Source organism: Oreochromis aureus, linkage group 14, assembly GCF_013358895.1.
Source record: "Oreochromis aureus strain Israel breed Guangdong linkage group 14, ZZ_aureus, whole genome shotgun sequence".
Lineage (NCBI taxonomy): Eukaryota > Metazoa > Chordata > Actinopteri > Cichliformes > Cichlidae > Oreochromis > Oreochromis aureus.
The window spans coordinates 38,293,799-38,299,787 of NC_052955.1; positions in this window are offsets into that span (position 1 = coordinate 38,293,799).

Consider the following 5,989-nt stretch of genomic DNA (forward strand, 5'->3'; position numbering starts at 1 on the left):
CAAATCATATGTAGAAATGTATAAAATCAAGCAGACTGCCTCTACAGACATTTGGGAACAAATGGGTCCCTCTCAGGAGCTCAGTGAATTCCAGTGTGGTAGGATAGGATGTCACCTGTGTTAACTGTCCCTATGTTAACAGGGAGGCAATGAAGAGCAGCCAGTATGGGTGATATATGCTCTGTCTTCCTTGTCCCAGCATTTTGGATCAACTGAAGACATCTTGATAACCTAGAAGTAATAAATGCATGAACTAGTTTTTCAGCATTATTCTGAGCAAGATGTTTTTCTTTTTAGAGATACATGGAAGAAAGCGGTCCTACATATTTGCATGGATTGAAGGACATATTCTGGTCCAAAACAACTCCAAGATTCCTCACAGTGTTGCTGGAGCCCAAGGTTTATAAATACCTTAAACCTATTACTAAAGGGTGCTGGCTCCTGTCTGTCTTGTTCAACTTATCTCAAAAGCATTTGTTTTGAGTGTTTGTGCCTTGGATGCCAATTTGTGTCCATCAAAAAATCTTCTGTAAGACTTCAAACATGTATTTGAGCTCTAGTGGATAGCTTAGGTCCAGAAAGCAGACCACATGCACGTGCAGTGCTAGCCAAACCGGGGAGGACCACCACAGCTTCAATGAAGACACTGATATCCAACTGGGCATCTTCTGGCTGCACATCATCTCTGTCAAAAATAGCCCCATCCTTGTTTTCTTCATCATGCCTTGAGCCTCCATGTCTGTATTATGTGTGATAAAAATATAAATCTGCCATTAAGAGAAGAAACAAGTTATAATAGCAGAGACATTTAAAAAGACATTTGAAGGCAAGACAAAGCTTACCCAAATATGAATTTTCAAGAATCCCACAAATTACACTTAACAGAATCTTGATTTGTCCTGTAATATAGGACACAGGTCAATATAAGATAAGATAAGATAACCTTTATTAGTCCCACACGTGGGAAATTTGTTTTGTCACAGCAGGAAGTGGACAGTGCAAAAGTTATGAAGCAAAAATTAGAATACAATAAGAATAAATACCGTACACAACTGTACAGAATAGAATAAAATGAAATACTATATACAGTAGAATAAAATAGAATAAAATATACAATAGGATAAAAGTAGAATACAAATGCTATATACAACTGAGTAAAAATACAACGATGCCAGGAAGATTATTGCACTTAGTGTTATTGCACATGTGTGTGTTTGATCAGTTAAAGTCTTTGTTGTGGAGTCTTACAGCAGTGGGGAGGAAAGACCTGCGAAATCTCTCCGTCCCACACCGTGGGTGCCGCAGTCTCCCACTGAAGGAGCTGCTCAGTGCTGTCACAGTCTCATGCATGGGGTGGGAGATGTTGTCCATCAGGGATGACAGCTTAGCCACCATTCTCCTGTCACTCACCACCTCCACTGCGTCCAGAGGGCATCCTAGAACAGAGCTGGCCCTTCGGATCAGCCTGTTCAGTCTCTTCCTGTCCCCAGCAGAGATGTTGCCGCCCCAGCAGACCACACCATAAAAGATGGCTGAGGCCACCACAGAGTCATAGAAGGTCTTCAGGAGTGGGCCCTCTACTCCAAACGACCTGAGTCTCCGCAGCAGGTACAGCCTGCTCTGCCCTTTCCTGTAGAGGGCGTCAGAGTTATGAGTCCAGTCCAGTTTGTTGTTCAGATGAACACCAAGGTACCTGTAGCTGTCCACAGCCTCGATGTCCATACCTTGGATGTTCAGTGGTTGCAGTGGAGGATGTTTGTGCCTGCGGAAGTCTACCACCAGCTCCTTGGTTTTACTGGCATTGATCTGGAGGTAGTTCAGCTGGCACCAGTCCACAAAGTCTTGAGTCAGTCCTCTGTACTCCTTGTCGTCCCCATCAGTGATGAGGCCGACTATTGCAGAGTCATCAGAGAACTTCTGCAGGAAGCACTGGGTGGAGTTGTGGGAGAAGTCTGCAGTGTAGATGGTGAAGAGGAACGGAGCCAGAACCGTTCCCTGTGGGGCCCCCGTACTGCAGACGACCCTGTCCGACACACAGCCCTGAGTCCTCACATACTGTGGTCGGTCGGTGAAACTGTCAATATCTCAAGCAACACAATTAATTTTAAAATTGCACTGCAAGACGACTATTTCCTCATGAATACACATACACAATACACCCACCCACCCGCACACACACACACACACACACACACACACTGCATAGTGCAAACTGTGTATATGCACAGATATTATCCTGTACATAACCATTTCATCCAGTTTGGCTGCTAATCTTTACCTAACCAGACTAACACCAATTTTAACCAAGCTACTTTTGTTGTATTTTTAATTGGTTTACTGAAGACAAATGGTTATGATGGCATATCATGTAAATGGTTTCAGCATAGTAATTATGTATGAGTTATTGCACTTCACATTCCCACGATGCATTGTGTACAATATCCTCTAGTGGAGTGCAAGCACAATAATATGAAGCTTACCCTAACCCTAAGTACATAAATGAGCATCTGCTTAGAAATGTGTCAAAACTTACTATGGAGTAAAGAGGAGGTGCCCATGAACAGATGAAGGAGACTGCTTTATTTTGTGATGTACCTCTGGTCAAGAGAAGAATATTAAACAAATTCTACTTACATTTCAACTGTAAAACACACACAAAGAACTCTAATTTCAATCTCAATACAACCGTTGTTTAGCTCTATTAACCATTTAGAGGCTGGTTAATATAGATCATTGATGAATCTTGATGATTACAAATGATCAAACCTGACTGAAACTCGTTAAATAAACCATTCCTCTGCAGATGGTCAGTTAGCTGTTTTACAACTACTCTTTCACGAATTTTTTTAGTTAAAAGAATGAAAGGAGATTGGACTATAATTAGCTAAGACAGCAGGGTCAAGTAATGGCTTTTCAAGTAACTGTTTAGCTACTGCCTACTTGAAGGCCTGTAGGTATGTAGTCAATTAATAGAGTTAGGTTAGTCATATTTAAGATTGAGGCATTAATAAAAGGTAGGACTTCTTTGAGCAGTCTTGTAGGAATGGGATTTAAAAGACACATTGATGGTTTGGATGAAGTAATTACTGAAGTTAACTTAGATCAGAGCGAAGATCAGAGAAAGATCCAGCGCAATCCAAAGCGTTGGATGCAGCAGTGTAAATCATGCTGCCACTGCACTATAGAGTAGTTGAGACATGTTCTCTGGCATTATGAATCACGCTTCTCCATCTGGCAATCTGATGGCTGAGTGATGGTGTGGGGTTGTTCTTCAGGAGTTTGGCTCGTCCCCATTGTTCCAGTGAAAGGAACGCTTAATGTTTTAGCACACATAGACACTTTGGATAATATCATGGTCCCAACTTTGTGGGAACAGTTTGAGGAACGTTCCAAAATGACTGTGCACCAGTACAGAAAGCAAGGTCCATAAAGACATGGCTGAACAAGTTTGGTGTGGAAGAACTCTGCCTACACAGAGTCCTGACTAAGGATGGGAATCAAGTAGTCGGATACTTGGAACTGATAGTCTGCTTTTGCTTATTGATTCTTGCACTTGAAAATAGTAGGGCAGTTTACAGCCTGGATATGGACATAACTTTTACTTTTATTACACAAAAGGACAAGAGCATGATGGTACAGTGCAAACGGAATCCAGGAAAGAAACAGCTGCATTAAGCTGCTAACACAGCTTTAGCTCTTTGCAAGCACCTGCACAGACATAGTGACACTAAAGCTGATTGAATGACGATCCCAACCCAGGACTGCGGTAAAGTGAGCCATCAATTGTGAACTGCGGTGAAGCCAGCTGCCGCTGAACTGCATCGGGTAACAAACAGATGAGTAGTCAGGCTGTAGACTCCGTTTCTACCTGTTTTTTTGTAATTTATTTATTTATTTTTATAGCACCAAATCACAACAACAGTTGCCTCAAGGCATGTTATATTGTAAGGTAAAGACCCTACAATAATACAATCCTGTTCATGTTTCTAAAATAGAAACATGATGGAGATCGCATTAAAATCTCTTTGTGCTGGGATGTGCGGATGTGCGTGAAGCCAGACTAGCATATACTTTTTGCACATAGTGTATGTACAATAACATGGGAGCGAAGCATGTTTTATAATGGTGGTGACCAGAATAAGAAAAAAATTAAGCAGTACTCAAAAATTACAGTGGAGCACACTAGGATTTAATCATTTTTTATGGATGTCACAAAGACTTAAAATGACTGTGGGCCATGAAAATGTGAAATGTCTAAGAGTTTTCCAAAAATATGGAAGCCAAAAGAATGTTTTTGTTTGAATCCACTAAATTTTCTCAGACACTGTAAGGGAAATGCAAATGAGGAAAATATAAACAACAAAGTTTTGGTAAACTCAAAGTGATCATTGCCCCTCCCCAACACTTCTTTCCTCAAGACACTATTCAGTGCTCCCCCACCCCTTACACACACACACACACACACACGCACACACATGCACACAGACACACACACAGACACACACACACACTCATATACACACCTTATCAGTAACAACGGGGGTGTCGATAAATAGAAGCATCCTCTGGGTCTTGTTATTTCCTCTGTAGCAATTAACGTTCCCATCTGCTAACCTGTGATTAACGGTCCTTACCAATATGCTGAAGTGTGTTTGACTGTTTGAGTCACAGCACACAACTTGCAATCCATTTTAGCCCCTCCCATACAAGGCTCAGGCTTTCAACAGTGAGTATAACTAAACACTTCTCCAGGGACTCTGTGTTGTGATGATGTAAAGTTGATAAGTTATGATTATGTTACACTGAACCACAGATATGTTGTATAAGTCTGTTATAGGTCTAAAAGTTACATTTTAAGCTAACTGTATCATACTGCTATAGCAACTAATAACTTCTTTGGCCACTTTGCCCCTCCCCTGCCCTTTTTTCAGGAAAAAAAACATGTTGGAATAATTACAATTTATGTTTTCATATTTATTTCTCTTTCTCTTTCTTTTTCTCCTTGGGTGCATCAGTGGAACTGGGGGCCTCTTCAGCTGGCAGGGAGGTTGTTGCCTCTTTTGCAGGTGGTCTCTGCTTGTAAGGAGTCCACTCTGCAGGTGTAGTCTGGGAGTTGACTGAATGTTGGGGTGGATGTAGATGGGGTCGGGTGGGCCACCCCAAGTTCTGTGGGGCTTGGTAGTGCTGCTGCTGTGGGCCCCGGTCTGGAAGGGCCCAGGCTCCCTGCCCTTGGTGCATTTCGGGGAATAGGGGTTCCCATGGGGCTCACCGGAGGAGTTGGCTCCCGGGAGGGGGTACTTGCTCCCTCCCCCAATCCTTTCCTCCCCATCCCTAATTGCTTATTTCCTCTCACTCCATCACACCACCACACATGCAGGGCCTTGTGGTGCAGGTGTGTCATTGAGGTGCAGGGAAGGTATTCCTCCTCTGTCTCCTCCTGGCCACATGTGCCTCAATTCTATTCCACAACTTAGACACTCAAATTACTTACACTCTCATGACACATACATATAGGGCCTTGGGGGTAGGCACACTGAACAGTATTCAGAGGATGGACTGTTAATTTAGGCAAGTGCGTGAGTATTTGTATATGTGTGCAGGTCCCGTACAGGTCCCTGTTTAAGCACTTAAACCCGGGACAAAAAATTCACCGAACTTGGACACGCACAGAATGTTTTCCTTTATGGTGTGGTGATGAAGGAAAACGCTGGCACGCGCCATGTCCGGGGTGAAAGGGCCTTTATCCTTCTAGGACCTAAGCTCAGGAACGTGCCACTCTGCACTGTTATCTGTTCTCTGATTGGATTGTTGCATTTGTCATTGACATTACATTGACCAATCAGCTGAAAGGAAGAAAAATTAGGTCAAAATTAGTATTTGATGCACAAACATAAAATTTTCCAGATATTTTGGTTTACAAGGTTACAAAACTCTACGCATATTTATGACCACAATTTTGAGCCCATATTAAAAGGCTTAAAACCTTAAA